This window comes from Apium graveolens, chromosome 9 (assembly GCF_009905375.1).
Source record: "Apium graveolens cultivar Ventura chromosome 9, ASM990537v1, whole genome shotgun sequence".
In the NCBI taxonomy this organism is placed as follows: domain Eukaryota; kingdom Viridiplantae; phylum Streptophyta; class Magnoliopsida; order Apiales; family Apiaceae; genus Apium; species Apium graveolens.
The window spans coordinates 99,105,548-99,120,907 of record NC_133655.1 but is presented as its reverse complement, the minus strand read 5'-3'; the positions used below and the strand labels follow the sequence as shown (position 1 = coordinate 99,120,907).

Below are 15,360 nucleotides of genomic sequence, written 5' to 3'. Positions count from 1 at the left end.
ATTTGGTTTAAATGAAGATCCAGAACCTTATATCCTTTTTGTATTGTGGCATATCCAAGGAAAACAGATGGAGAAGCTCTAGGGTCTAGTTTACTACTATTCACTTTGTTGGTTGATACAAAACAAAGACAATCGAAGATTCTAATATGGTCCAGGGAAATCTTATCAGACTGAAAGAGTTAGACCACCAATTCCTAACAATTATCAGAGAAATGGAAGCTTGACTGGAAACTTCAACAAAAGAAATCAAAGGCCACAAAATAACTATTACTATTCACATTACAAAATGCCTGGACATAGTCTGGAGAGATGCTTCAGAATTCATGGTTTCCCACCAAACTTCAAGACAATCAAAGATAAGAAAGTTGCTGCTATGGTTCTCAATCAGCCAGATTCTCACAATGACTCTGATGTCAAAGATCACAATGCTAATCAGTTATCCACAGAACAATATCACCACCTTATGCAACTTCAAGGAAAACAATCTATTTTTGAAAGCAGGGAGGATTCTGTAACTGGTCATGCTTTATTAGCAGGTAATATCTGCCTAATGTTTTCTACTTCTAAACATTGGTTGCTAGATAGTGGTGCCACTGACCATATCTGTTCAGATTTACAAGAATTCGAATCCTTTTATCCTGTCACTAATGATGAAAATTCAATCACCATTCCTGATGGAAGACAGATTAAATTCCTACATATAGGCACAATCAAAATGACTGACAAGATTATTTTGAATAAAGTACTGCACGTTCCTGAATTTAACTACAAGCTTATTTCTGTGCACAAATTATGCCAGGATATGAATTCAAAATTGATTTTTACTAACAATCAGTGTATACTACAGACCATTTGCAGAAAGATCCTCCAATGCTTTTTGGTGATCTGTAAAATGGACTGTATGCTCTATCTCCTCGAAGACTGGTTAATGTTAAGGCTTGCGTATCTGTGGCTGCTATTGAAAAGACCAAACTATGACATTTGTGGTTAGGGCATCTTCCATTTCAACAAATAAAGTTCTTGCATCCTGACTGTGATATCAAAGAACGTACAAGAACCGGCATTTTTCATATTTGTCCTCTTGCTAAGCAAATTCGAAACTCTTTTCCTCATAGTAGTATTAAGACCTCAAATGTACTTGAATTACTACATGTAGATGTCTGGGGTCCGTATAAGACAAAGAATCATAATGGTTGTACACAGTTTTTAACTATAGTGGATGATTATAGTCGATATATGTGGATTCACCTCATCAAATTCAAGTCTAAAGTTGTACAAGTTTTAATGGATTTTATTTATTTTGCTGAGAATCAGTTCAAAACCAAGGTGTTGTGTATTCGTTCAGACAATGCATTAGAGTTTGCTTCTAATAGGTTACAAGTGTTTTATAGTACTAAAGGAATCATTCACCGGACAAGTTGTGTTTACACCCCACAACAAAATGGGGTTGTCGAACGTAAACACAGGCACCTTCTTGAGACAACACGAGCTTTGTTTGACCAGTCCTGTTAGTCCATAACAATGCAGCAATAATTACAGAAGGGGGGTTGAATGTAATTCTAGTAACCTTTTTCTTGAACTATAAAATGTTCTAACTCAAACTATATATATAAGTGTTTTGATTTGCAAGGTGCGAAATCACAGGTTAAATAAATCAAAAACACAAGGTAATAAAAACACAAGTCTTTAAAACTTTCTGGTGGATTTGAAAGTATCCACCAGATATATATATATATATATATATATATCAAATTAAGAACTCTGTGAAGAATAAATTATCTCACAGCTGCTTTACAAGTGAACAAACAAACTACAGAGAAATTCTTAACAGTTACAGCCTTTTCTATTTCTCTTCTAAAAGTGTTTGCTTGGTTGTTTGTTCTACTAGCTACACTTGGTTTATATACCACCAAGTTTACATGGTAATAAGACATGATAATAAAATAGAAACTATCAAGTCAAACTCCATGCTGCTATACTACTCTTTTCCAGCACCTTTGAAAATCTTCTTAACTTGCATGAAAATGGTAATGCTTCTTTGTTCTTCATTTCCTGTTAAACAGGCTGCCACATTCCTTTTGCAAACACCCAATGCATGTGACTGCATTGACTCTATCAACATATGTTTGAATTGATCATCCATCGGGTACATGTTTTTATCTATCGGGTTGCCTTGTTGATCATCCGTCGGGTAGCTTTGTTAATCATCCGTCGGGTAGCCATTTATCACTTGACTCAATTTCATTTGTGCAGAATTACAAGACAACTTATATTTACATTTAATCAACCTATTCTGCACATCTACTAGCAGTCTCCATGACTCATAAGATACTACAGAAACTATACAAAGTTGTTTGCTGAAATGTGCTACATAATTTATTGCTACATAAGCTACTCACCCAATGGATATCAGCTGGTCATCCGTCGGGACTATATTGAATCATCCGTCGGGACTATAATTGAATATCCATCGGGTGCTACAAAATTTACTAAGTTAAATCTACTAAGGTGTTTTGTTTAGCTTATCATCAAGTACACAACATATTCCTAACAATCTCCCCCAATTTATGTCTACTGGAATTGTAGCCATAAATTAAGAGAAACTTGATGATAACAAAACTGAAAGAGATATGTCCTAAGTCCAATCATGTATGAGGATTTAGGAATAACTTTTATGTAATTTGTTTTGATTTAATTGATATTAATAAAAGGCTTGTTTTGTTTTTATTGTGGTCTCTATCTATTTAAATGTTTAAATAAGATATACCACAATTTAGAGTAAAGGTTTTTATGGATTGTGATGAGATCATAATAATGAGACCTAAAAGATGATAACTCTAAATTTAAATAGTTCTTGGTCGTAGGATTACTAACTGGTAATTAATAATCCGCAAAGATCGGTACATGCTATGCTTGCTTCATTATGAAGGATGTCTGTTCTCATAGACATTTGTGTGGTGACACTATAGCTAGTATGTAGGTGCTTATTATAGAATAAGTTCACTGAACATGACTCACACAGCTGAACAACTGATGGAGTTCACTCACATGTCAACAGTTGTTCACATAGTGATAGTTGTACAAGTATCCTTAGACTTGAGGTCATCATAGTCATCTTGTGTACATTGAACTATGCTTTGATTTAGTTCTTAGTCTCAAGGGACAATTATAAGGGCTCTACTGGGTATAGGAATTTGTACACGAAGATAGTGTATGATCAATAAAGGATCTACCCCTTCCAGTGAAGGAAGAGAATGTTCAATGCTGATCCACTTATGTTAGTTTAGGAATCTCTGGCCAGAGTGAATGAAATTAGAAAGGAGTTTCTAATTTACATTAAATAGAACTAAGTATAGTGAATGAGAAAGCAAGTGATTAAATAAGATATGTTTGACACAAGTTCCATGCCTTGTATTTAATCGTGACATTGCAGGGTAGAAGGAATTGTTGTACGGTAACTACTCACTGAATAGGTTCTTGGTATTCTAAGCAATGAATTCATATTATCTGGATAGTCGCGATATGCTGAGAAGTATCCCTCACGATGTAGAATAAATATGATTAATTAATTAATCATATTTAATGAATTAGAGAATTTATATAAATAATGATAAAATAGTTTGATTATTATTTATTTCTACTACCGGCTTAATATTGAACCTACAGGGTCACACCATAAAAGAGAATGATTTAATGGTGGAGGAATTAATTAATTATGACTGATAATTATTTATTTATAAAATAAATAATTAATTGGCAAATTTAATAATAGATTAAATGAGATTTAATTAATTATAAATTAATTAAGAAAAGGTTCTTAATATTATTAATTAAGAATTTAATTTTTGGAAATTAAATCAAGAGAAAGAATTATTTCTAAAGTGTTTAGAAAAAGGATTAATAATTAAAAAGTGTTTTAATTATTAATGAGAATAATAAAGGGTTAATAATAATAATATTTTATGGGAAAATTTCCAGCTGAAAATTTTGCCTATAAATATACTATTATAAACCCTATTTTTGCCTCAACCAAAAAGATTTACAAAACCCTAATTCTCTCCATCTCCTCCTCCTTCATTACATCGTTTTCTTGGTGGATACCGGTGGATGCTTCACACTTGAGGAGCAGCTGTTAAGGATCTCTGTTCATCATTTTTGGATCGCCATTAAAGACCTCCATCTTTCCATTAACGTAAAACTTCTTAAGGTAAATATATTGAACTACGAATTAAATATTATTTTTCGCATGGATCCTGCGGAGGGTTTCAGTTTTTTTAAGATTCAAATTTACGTTTTCGCTGCGTTTGTGTGCTCAAAACCCTTCAATGACATCAGAGCTACTTGCGAAAAGTTTTTAATTCATTTATGTGTTTAACTGTTTTCGATATATGAGCATGTATGTGATTCGCCATGATTTGATGTTGATATAATATGTTTATATATGTATGGTTTTGAATATATGATATTAATGTGAGTTGTATAATCATAAGATGATTATGTAATCTGTATATATACTGATATATACATGATTTATGTTTGTTCTAATTATGAGAATCATATTAGATACGTATTTTGAATTGGCTGCTGCAGATTTGCTGAAATCTGGGTCTGGTGTCCGATTTACGCAAACGAATACCCTATTCCATAGGTAAACGAGCGTCTGAACAAAACTGATAGCTAAAGCTATCAGCGACTCATCTGTAAGGCGTTTGACGTCGTTTACTTCCCGTAAACAGTGATTCTTATTTTTCTGATTTGATTCTGATTTTTCTGATTTTTGTCATATTTTCTTTTTCTGATTAGATCATGGATAATATGATATGTTAAGATCAGATTATGTGTTTTAACCTGCTTTTATGTGTTGTATGAGCATGGTGGATGGTTATGGCCTTTCGACCTTAGTGTAATGGTTTTGGTTTTGGTTTTAAATACGACTTGCATGTCATCAATCCTTGTAATCATAAATCTCGAATGTAACTCGAGTCATTCTTGTAAGTTCATTAGATTAGTTTTACTTTCAATCATGTAATGTAATTGAAGACTCAAGAAGACTATCCAATGGAGGTGATACAAAGAAGAAGACGAGGCATACAAGAAGATTTATGTAATAAGTAGTTGTATTTATTTCCATCACCATATTAGATTGACCTTGATCTTTATCATGAGCTTGATAAAGATCACATAAGATGGGGCCATAACCAAACACATTTACTTTATTGCACTTTACATTTACTTGTTTATTTAATTTTATATATGAGATATATGCCTATATTTACCATGCGATGATAGATTTAGGTGAACTTAAATCAATTTAAGGCGTGCTCTCACTACAAGAAAAAGTTGAATAGACATCACACATTAGACATCGGTTGCGGATGCCACTGATGTTAAAAGAGGTAATAACATCACCCCGTGTTTTTCTGATGTCTTTGTTATTTGAAGACATCGATTATTTAACAACTGATGTCTAAAGTTCTCTAAAATAAATCAGTGCGGGCCACTTCAATTTGTTTCCCCCCTTAGTGAAATTTTACAAAATTTTCCCTCGTTTGATTGCCAATTATTCCCCCTGTCCAGAGAAACTAAAAACAAAAAAGGTAAATCTCTCTCTCGTCTCTCAACCCCCACTGAATCTCTCTATCTCTCTCTCTCTCTCTCTCTCTCTCTCTCTCTCTCTCTCTCTCTCTCTCTCTCTCTCTTTCTCACTCGTCTCTCACCACTACAACCTTCGCTACTCTAATGGCCACCGCCACCTGCTCTGCTGTTTTAATAACCACCATCTCCACCAGGTCCGATGGGTTCACCATCACAATCACCTTCACCGGTCTGCTAACAATCTCTTGGTGTCTCCTTTACATGAATACTATTATGGTCTTCTCTGCTTTAACAGTTAAGTTTTTTAAAATCAAAACCCTAATTTCTTAAATTGGGGATTTTTAAAATCGAAACCCTAATTTTTTAAATTGGGGTTTTTAATTTTAATACTCTTTGTTGGTTATAAGGAATATGGTTTGGGTAATAATTAGCATGTTATTTTCGTTTACTTGGATTTATCTTTCATTTATTAATTTATTAATTTTGTTTTTCTATATGATACAACTATTATTTGAGGTAATCTTTGGTTTATATTTAAGGTACTTTGATTGTAGATGAAATCTAGGGTATAATCAAGGGAGTTGCAGTGAAAAGTGTTTACTTGTTTGTTATAGTTCCTGCATACACAGTTTATTTGGGTTGTTTTTATAATTGGACAAGTTTATATGGCAGCTCGGTGTTGGAAGAGGAGGAAGAGCGCGGAGTTGCGCACATTGTTGAGCATCTTGCTTTCAGTGCGACTAACAAGTACACTAATCATGATATTATAAAGTTTCTTGAAAGTGTTGGTGCATAATTTAGGGCTTGTCAAAATGCAGTGACATCTTCTGATGAAACTGTTTATGAACTGTTTGTTCCGGTTGACAAGCCTGAAGTTTTACCTCAGGCTATATCTATACAGGCTGAATTCAGTTCAGAGGTAATAGTGACGTTTTGGTTTTTTTATATAATTTAAGATTTTATCATATATCTTTATAGGTTCAACCTTATGCCTAGTACAGATTCAGGTATCATCAGATGATTTGGAGAAAGAAAGAGGAGCAGTTCTGGAAAAGTATAGAGGTACTAGAAATGCTAATGGAAGGATGTAGTAGGCACATTGGGCGCTCATGATGGAAGGTTCAAAGGTCTAGTTGTTGGCACTTGTAATTCCAAATATTTTTAGCTATTATCTAGCACTTGTCGAACATTCTCTTAGCTTAATTAGAAAACAGATCCTGATCGACGTGCTTAGTAATCCTGATTTTTTAGTATGTCGGTTTAAGCTTATATGTATGTGATCCTCATTGTATTGTACAAGTTCATTCTGTGCTCCTTTTTATTTGTGAATGAACCTTATCTGTGCTTTTGCATTGGCATGCTCACTATTAGCTTAAGAATTGAAAGTAAGGTGATCAATTCTTTTTATCGTAGTACTTTTAATATGAGTTTGGTGTTTCCTGTTTGAATTAGGGTACAGTTGTAATTTATTGTGAGCATGATTGTGGGAACAATACATCTATATCTATATGAATACATCATATATGCTCATCAATGGTTGCAGTATGCCGAGCGTTTACCCATTGGACTGGAAAAGGTGATCCGAACTGTGTCTCCTAGGACTGTGAAACAGTTCTACAGGAAATGGTATCATCTGAAAAATATGGTTATTGTAGCAATTGGAGATTTCGCTGATACACAGGTCTAGATTTCAAATATGGCTATTTATCGCATACTTTGATATTTCATAACAGACGTGTATTTAATATATATGTTCTCACCAGAGTGAAAAAAATCTCCAGTTGGTCAAATTAAACCTGGAAAGAATCTCTGTGTGTATTTGGAATGAATTGTGTCAAATCCAATCATGTCAGCTAGCTTAATAATACAGTATATTCCTTTGAAACACGACGACTAATAGTGCTGAGTTTTATTTTTTAATTATCTAATTCTCTCTTCCCTCGCTCGTCATAATCGATATAACAGATTGTTGTTGAGCTTATAAAGATGAATTTCGGGAATAAAATTTCAGCATCTGATCCTCCTCCTATACCACACTTTCTGGTTCCTTCACACGAAGAGCCACGATATTCATGTTTGTTAGAATCTGAAGCTGCCGGGTTTAGTTTGTTGTGCATCTTTTTTAACTACACTTCTTTTTAACCATGTATTTTCATGTTGGATGATCCTTTCCATGCAATAAGTCAGACAGTTCCTATCTTTAATTGGCCTTGAATAGTCTGCAGTGATGGTAAGTTGTAAGATGCCTGTGGTGGAGCTGAGGACTGTAAGAGATTACAGGGAATTACTTGTAGAGTGCATGTTCTTTCATGCTTTGAACCAAAGATTCTTTAAGATATCTCGCAAGAAGGATCTACCATATTTTTCATGCTCGGCTTCCGCTGATGTCCTTGTTCGACCAAGTAAGGCCTATATAATGACTTCATCTTGCAAATAGAAAGGAACTATAGAGGCCTTGGAATCAATGCTTACTGAGGTGTGCATTTTTATAAAATTGTTAAGTCTTTCTTATATTTCCTCTACTGATTTCTTATCTTTTAGGTTGCAAGGGTTCGGCTACATGGGTTTTCTGAGCGTGAAATAGCTATTGCTCGGGCGTTGTTATTTTCAGAAATCGAATCTGCCTATTTGGAGCGGGATCAGATGCAGCCAACCAGCTTGCGAGATGAGTATTTCCAAGTATATTACTTCTCTGCCTTTGTCTAATGTTTTCTTTGTTGTTGTCAAGTTTGACCTTCCTACTCAACCTTTTCTTTTCCAGCATTTTCTTCATGATGAACCTGTCATTGCTGTCGACTATGAAGCGCAGTTGCACAAAACTATATTACCCCTTGAGTACATATTGATGTTTAGTGTTTTCTTATATATATCCACAATTATTCCCTATAATTTCACTCTAGTTTAGTGTGAAAAACTAATTCTACACGTTTTGGCCAATTCGACTTGGATAAATATATCAGCTCATGAAGTAGTCCTATGCACCGCACTACTGATGTGATAATATTTTACCAGTTGTAAACTTTAAATAATTAAATTGTTGCCCAGCTCTCCTATATTATCCTTTCAATTTGATGTCATATATCTACTCTCTCCAAATTATAAAAAATGGACGGGATGTAAATGAACGGAGTTCAATAGATATGCAGTGCTTAATAGTTGCTTCTCTCTGTGAGAAAGGTAAATTCTTAACTTTGATTTTTTTTGTGTTTGGTCGCATCATATATGTTCTTTTCGTTGTAGCTGAGTAATAGGTGGTATGGTCTAAATTTTCTCTGATATGAATTCACCCAAACAATATTTCTAGAAATAGTTGCAAAACAGTTTTACTAGCTATCCTTCTTATTTTATTGCCTTTGTTTTTTTTCCTACATCAAAGCTTCTTGTGTACTTTCTAATACCATCTTATTTCCTAGCTCTCTGATATTGTGGATTCCATGGAGGTCAATATACAAAATGAAGAGTCTGTAACTACAGGTACTTACTCTTATCTACATATTTATACTCTAATAAGCTAGAACAATGAGAGAGCACTAGTTTTAATAGTTTCATCTTGGGGAAAGTATAGCATTGAAAGAAAAACTGAGAGTACAGTTTTTTAAATTAGCTCTTAAATTTGCAGAAGAAATACTGGGCCATGCTAAAGACCGCACAAAAGATCAGCATCATGGATATATTGTTCTCTATCTTAGAGTTTGCTGCATCTTATAATTCATATACTAATCTCAGATCGCGAATGCACCACATTTCTGCTGAGAGGTATAAACTATAAAGAACTTCCGCACACTGATATATGTTTTCTCTGTCCCTGCTTTGACTTTGGGTATACTCCATAAAAACCTTGAGCATCGTACTTCACTATTTTACAGGCCACCTTTAAATCTTTTTCGCCAAGAATTAGCTGGAACATGCATCTATTTAGACGTGTTGCAGAAATCAACTGGTGGACAAAACTCTAAAACACAGCGGGAACTTGGATCCAGTCTTCGTGAGAATGTAGATGCTTCACCAAAATATATAGATGATGAATTGATGGGCATAACAGAAAACAAACTAGTATCTTTTCAATGTAAGATGCAGTTTATTTTGATGATGATAAAGGACCAGACTATGTATTTAAGCATGTATTCAAATCTATTATTTCTTTAGTTTACTTGAGTGCAAGTTCCGTATATTTGATATATCTTAGTTACAAAAGCAATTGTACATCACTTTTAAAGAACAAAAACTGATGTCAAAAAAAGTTAATGTACATGCTTTTAGATAAAAAACTGATGTCAAAGACTGCCATGTTCAAGTATAAATTGAAAATAGGCATAACTTTGGTTGGGATAAAACTGATGTTTATGTGACAATATAGACATCACTTTTAAAGAAGAAAAACTGATGTCAAAAAAGTTAATGTACATCGCTTTTAGATGAATAATTGATGTCAAAGACTGACATGTTCAAGTCTAAATTAAACATAGACAACACTTTGTTTGGGATAAAACTGATGTCTATGTGTCGATATAGACATCACCTTTCACTAAAGAAATCGATGTTTAATATCTGATTTTACATCACCTAAATGAAAATACTCGATGTCTATGTGGAAAAAAATATAGCTCGTAATATGTTTAATCTGTTGTAATAGGTGTAATTTATTTATTAAATTATTTATTTCTAACATTTTTTGTAAAAAAACAATGCATGGACATCATTTTTTTTGCCAGAAACGATGTCTAAGTAAGTAAAGACATCGGGTTATGACCGATGTCTAGAATAGACATCACCGACATCAACATCGGTTGCCAAACAACATAGACATCGGCCAAAAACCGATGTCTATGGACTTTTTTCTTGTAGTGTCTAGAAAATCTAGAATAGGAATCGTTTCTTGCCTTAACAATAAATATTATGAATACGATCATGAGATTCTTGTGTTTATGAAACACGTAATTGAATATGAATTTTGAATATTGAGAGAAAGGATGATTCTGTCAACAATAGATTTCTATCTGTAAGAAAGGGTTATTAAGTGACGCCTCTTGACAATGCTCCACCCAATCTGGGAATCATCTGATTATCGATTATTGATTTGAAATATTTAATTTAAAAGGAAGAATCTCTTTATAATATGATTATGATTGTAACGTAATATAATCCCTCTAAAATTAAATTATATCAAGTAGTAATTGGCCAATGACACAACGGGCTTGTGTCGGTCATAGCCTTCCAACATGGTAGAAAGTGGTTCTTATTTTTAAATCATTATCGTTTCATGCTACAGCCGAGGGCTTTGATTTCGAAATAAGAAATACTTGTCTATTACATAGAGATGTGTACATTGAATTAGAATCTAAAGGTCGGTACGTGCTACAGCCGTGGGCCGTTGAGACTGATTTAATTGTATGAAATGTTGGGTTAGACTTGACTTAGAATATTGAGTTTGTCATGCCACAGCCGTGACTCAATTATTCAAGAGGCTAAACTTATATTAGGGAATAACATAAGATGTAATTGACAAGAGTTGTCTGCCTATTGAACATCACATGACATTTCGTGCCACAGTCGAGGTTGTGTGATGGAATGTAGGATCCCTATTCCCACTAGCATTATGAATGCTTAATTTTCACTTAGGGGGTTGAAAAAAAATTAGTTAAACTAGTGGGAGACACTTATGAATAAAGACCCGATTCATATAGTATTTTGAAATGAAATTGAATATTTGCTAAGTGTTGTTATGTGTTTATCATTTACATATTTTCTATATTCGTCATGTCTTCAACACTATCACTCCGGAGCATACTAGATGCTCACAAGTTGACTGGTCCTAATTTAGCTGTTTGTTTTCACTATAACAAGTTGGGGCACTGGAAGAGGAACTGCAAGGTTTACCTTACAGAATTGAAGAAGAAGGGTAGTGAGACTACCGCTTCTGATTCAGGCATGTTCATGATCGAAGTTAATATGTCACTAGGTCAAATTTCTACTTGGGTATTAGATATCGCCTGTGGTTCTCATATTTGCAATTCGTTGCAAGGACTAAAGGGAAGTAGGACTCTTGAAAAAGATGAGGTGATTCTACGTATGGGCAATGAAGCAAGGGTTGCGGCCATATCAGTAGGATCATTTAGTTTACATATGCCTACGGACAAGACTATTATTTTGAATAATTGTTATTACGTTCCCTCTATTATGAGGAATATTGTTTATATTCCTATGTTGGATGTGGATGGTTTTTCATTTATTATTAAGAATAATGAATGTTCTATCCTTAGAGATAATGTTCTTTTTGGACGTGGAATTTTAAATAATGGTCTGTATGTATGTGACGTAGAGCATGATTTACTTCAGATTGAACAAACTAATAAAAGAAAACGAGATGATGAAAATCCGACCTATTTATGGCACTGTAGGCTAGGTCATATTAGTGAAAATAGACTGCGGACATTGCATAAGGAAGGGTTACTTGACCCCTTTGATTTTGAATCATATCCTACATGAGAGTCTTGTCTATTGGGTAAAATGACCAAATCTCCATTTAGTGGACATAGAGAGAGGGCTGCAGATTTGCTAGGATTGGTACACACAGATGTATGTGGACCAATGTCTACGCAAGCCATGGGTGGATTTTCGTACTTCATTACTTTCATAGATGATAGATCTAGATTCGGATATATGTATTTGATGAAACACAAGTCTAAAGCCTTTGAAAAGTTCAAAGAATATAAACATGAAGTGGAGAAACAAACCAAAGACAGTATTATAACTCTTTGATCAGAACGAGGTGGTGAATACTTGAATGGAGAGTTTCTAGATTATCTCAAAGAAAATGGTATAGTCTCCCAGTGGACTCCTCCATATACTCCACAGTTAAATGGGGTATCTGAAAGGAGAAATCGAACTTTGTTAGACATGGTTCGGTCCATGATGAGCTATGCGAATCTTCCAGTATTTATATGGGGTTATGCATTGGAAACCTCAGCATATTTACTGAATAAGGTGCCTTCCAAATCTGTTCCTCAAACACCATATGAGATATGGAAAGAAAGGAAACCGAGTCTTAAACACGTTAAGATTTGGGGATGTCCAGCTTATGTTAAGAAAGTTAACCCAGATAAGCTGGAATCTCGATCCGTAAAATGTAATTTTGTGGGATATCCTAAAGAGACTTTGGGGTATTACTTTTACACCGATCATCGGGTGTTTGTCTCCAGACATGCTACCTTCTAGAAAAGGAGTTTATCCTTGAAGAAAACAGTGGGAGCAAAATTGAACTTGATGAAGTTCAAGAAGCACAAACTACTACGGATCAAGTGGAAACACCTGTTCAGACTGAACAACCTTCTGTGGAACAGCCCATTCGTAGGACAGGGAGAGTGTCTCGCCAACCTGAGAGGTATTATGGCCTTGTCATTGAGAATGACAATGAGTTGTCAATCATTGATGATGACAACCCTGTGACCTATAATGGGGCTATGAGTAGTGTTGACTCATAGAAATGGCATAGTGCCATGAAATCCGAAATGGAATCTATATATACCAACCAAGTATGGACTGTGGTTGAGGCGCCCGAAGGTGTTAAGCCTATTGGGTGCAAGTGGGTATACAAAAGAAAGATTGGAGCAGATGGCCAGGTGGAGACCTATAAGGCCAGGCTCGTGGCAAAAGGATTCAAACAAAGGCAAGGGATTGACTTTGATGAAACTTTTTCGCCTGTAGCCCTGTTAAAATCAATTCAGATTTTGCTTGCGATTGCTGTTTACTACGACTATGAGATCTGGCAAATGGACGTGAAAATGGCCTTCCTCAATGGGGAACTTGAGGAGGAAGTGTATATGACACAGCCAGAGGGTTTTCTTTCCAAGGGAAATGAACACCTAGTGTGTAAGCTGCTGCGAACCATATATGGTTTAAGGCAAGCTTCTTGTAGATGGAACATCCATTTTGATGAGACAATTAAAGAGTTTGGTTTTATCAAAAACATAGATGAACCATCTGTCTACAAGAAGGTTAGAGGGAGCGCGGTAACATTTCTTATATTGTATGTGGATGACATACTTCTTATAGGAAATGATATACCGATGCTATAATCAGTCAAAGTATGGCTATCAAAGAACTTCACCATGAAGGACTTGGGAGAAACATCCTACATTCTCAGTATGAAGATCTATAGAGATAGGTCTAGAAGAATGATAGGTCTTACCCAGGATACATACATCCAGAAAGTGCTTAAAAGGTTTAGCATGGAAAACTCCAAAAGAGGTCTCATACCGATGAGCCATGGAGTGTCCCTTTCCGAAAAAATGTCTCCTAAGACACCTAAGGAAAGAGAGCGTATGAGTAAGATTCCTTATGCTTTAGCAATAGGATCTATCATGTACGCGATGTTGTGTACAAGGCCTGATGTTGCTTAATCAATTAGTGTGACGAGCAGATATCAGTCCAATCCAGGTGAAGACCACTGGAAAGCAGTGAAAAACATCCTTAAGTACTTGCGAAGGACTCAGGACATTTTTCTTATTTTTGGTGGTGAATCTGAGTTGAAAATAAAGGAGATGTCAACGTCGAGAGAGTTGACACACATAAAAACGTAGCAGACCCACGCACAAAGTCACTTTTTCAGAGTCACTTTGATCGTCATAAAGATAAGATGGATATTAGATACCAGAGTGATTGACTTTAGTACAAGTGGGAGATTGAAAGAGATATGTCCTAAGTCCAATCATGTATGAGGATTTAGGAATAACTTTTATGTAATCTGTTTTGATTTCATTGATATTAATAAAAGGCTTGTTTCGTTTTTATAGCGGGCTCTATCTATTTAAATGTTTAAATAAGATATACCACAGTTTAGAGTAAAGCTTTTTATGGATTTTGATGAGATCATAATAATGAGACCTAAAAGATGATAACTCTAAACTTAAATAGTTCCTAGTCCTAGGATTACTAACTGGTAATTAATAATCCACAAAGATCGGTACATACTATGCTTGCTTCATTATGAAGGATGTCTGTTTTCATAGACATTTGTGTGGTGATACTATAGCTAGTATGTAGGTGCTTATTATAGAATAAGTTCACTGAACATGACTCACACAGTTGAACAACTGATGGAGTTCACTCACGTGTCAGCAGTTGTTCACATAGTGATAGTTGTATAAGTATCCTTAGACTTGAGGTCATCAGAGTCATCTTGTGTACACTGAACTATGCTTTAGTTTAGTTCTTAGTCTCAAGGGATAATTATAAGGGCTCTACTGGGTATAGGAATTTGTACACGAAGATAGTATATGATCAATAAAGGATCTACCCCTTCCAGTGAAGGAAGAGAATGTTCAATGTTGATCCACTTATGTTAGTTCAGGAATCTCAGGCCAGAGTGAATGAAATTAGAAAGGAGTTTATAATTTACATTAAATAGAACTAAGCATAATGAATGAGAAAGCAAGTGATTAAATAAGATAGGTTTGACACAAGTTCCATGCCTTGTATTTAATCGTGACATTGTAGGGTAGAAGGAATTGATTGTACGGTAACTACTCACTGAATAGGTTTTTGGTATTCTAAGCAGTGAATTCGTATTATCTGGATAGTCGCGATATGCTGAGAAGTATCCCTCACGATGTAGAATAAATATGATTAATTAATTAATCATATTTAATGAATTAGAGAATTTATATAAATAATGATAAAATAGTTTTATTATTATTTATTTCTACTACCGGCTTAATATTGAACCTACAGGGTCACACCATAAAAGAGAATGATTTAATGGTGGAG

General features: G+C 34.7%; 1 pseudogene; it reads left to right on the top strand.

The window, feature by feature from the left end:
* Positions 1–286: 286 nt before the first annotated feature.
* LOC141685429 (zinc protease PQQL-like) lies at positions 287–8,500 on the top strand (annotated as a pseudogene).
* Positions 8,501–15,360: the final 6,860 nt, after the last annotated feature.